Genomic DNA, 1,555 nt, shown 5'->3' on the forward strand with positions numbered 1-1,555 from the left:
AAACAAACTTCTCATTATTTTTTATTACTCATTAATTACTTCTCAAGAAACTTACTTTTAGCGTAACCCAGGAACAACGACGTGGACGTAGTAGTTTTCTGTTCCCTTCGGGGTGCTTGATTAACGTGAGTCCCCTCGCCTCTCACGATTCGGAGTACTCAGGGAATCATCTTTCAATTAAAGAAGGTGCTCAAAGTGATGACCTTCGACTTCAATGCACTTGTTAATCCGCAATTCAAATGAACGTACACAACTGATGAGTGTATCTCCTTGAATTTCAGCACATGCATTTCTGATTCGGTCAATCATATTCTCACGTGTTGTTGGTTCTTCTTTGTACACTTTGTCTTTGAGATAGCCCCACAAAAAAAAATCTGGTGAAGTAAGATCTGGTGTTCTAGCAGGCCAATTTACCGGACCAGCTCTACCGATCTAGCGACCATTAAAAACACGATCAAGAACTTCTCGTGCTTCCACCGAATAGTGTGCCGGACAACCATCATGTTGAAACCACATGTTCTGTCGTATTTCTAAGCTCAAGTCTTCAAGTAATATTGGCAGTTCATTTTCCAAAATGTCTCGGTACTTTGGACCATTCAAGTTGCCTTCGATAATGTGGGGACCGATCAGTTTGTTGCCAATAATTCCACACCACACGTTGACAGTCCACGGACGCTGATGTTCGACTTGACGAAGCCAGTGCGGATTTTCAACACTCCAGTAATGCATGTTGTGTCGATTAACTGTTCCATGGTTTGTAAAGGATGACTCGTCGGAGAACAATACGTAATAAAAAAAGTTGGGATTTTGGTGTATTTGTTCACTTGCCCACTCACAAAAAACTACCCGATTTTGGAAATCAACGCCATGAAGTTCTTGATGTAAAGAGACATGATACGGATGATATTTATTACGTTTTAAAATTCTCAAAACACTCTTCTGAGACATTCCGGAATTGCGAGCAATTTCTCGTGTACTAACATGAGGATTATTAGCAATTGCAGCTAATACAGCAATTTCATTATTTTCTCTCGTGACTGTTCGATTACGGGACTTTTTTTGTGGTTGAACACTTCTATCGGTAGTAAATTGTTTGATAATACAATAAAATGAAGCACGTGACCGAATTCTAGCTGGAAAACGCTGAGCCTAGAGATCGATAGCATTATCAAAATTTCTTCCAGCTTCTCCATACACCAGAACCATTTCAATTTTTTCTTGTACAGTTAGATACTCCATTCTAAAGTAGTATTCGGAATAATCTTCGATTTAAGTAAAGCGAGTTTTGTTCATTCCTCGTGGCACGCACAGCCGCAACACTGAGCTGATTCATTACAAATAATTTGTAACCCAGGAAACACTGTTAATGTAAATATTTACTTTAACAGTGTTTCCTGGGTATTATTGAGCTCTGGCGTATTTTAGAGGTCAGACGAGGCCAATGACACACTTTGAGAGTGTTTACTCTTTTCTTTTCTTAAATACAGTACAAATGAAAAAAAAAAAACTTTAAGACAAAACTCACTTTACTTAAATCGAAGATTATTCCGAATAC

The sequence above is a fragment of the Trachymyrmex cornetzi genome, unplaced genomic scaffold (assembly GCF_001594075.2).
Source record: "Trachymyrmex cornetzi isolate Tcor2-1 unplaced genomic scaffold, Tcor1.1 scaffold903, whole genome shotgun sequence".
Taxonomy (NCBI): domain Eukaryota; kingdom Metazoa; phylum Arthropoda; class Insecta; order Hymenoptera; family Formicidae; genus Trachymyrmex; species Trachymyrmex cornetzi.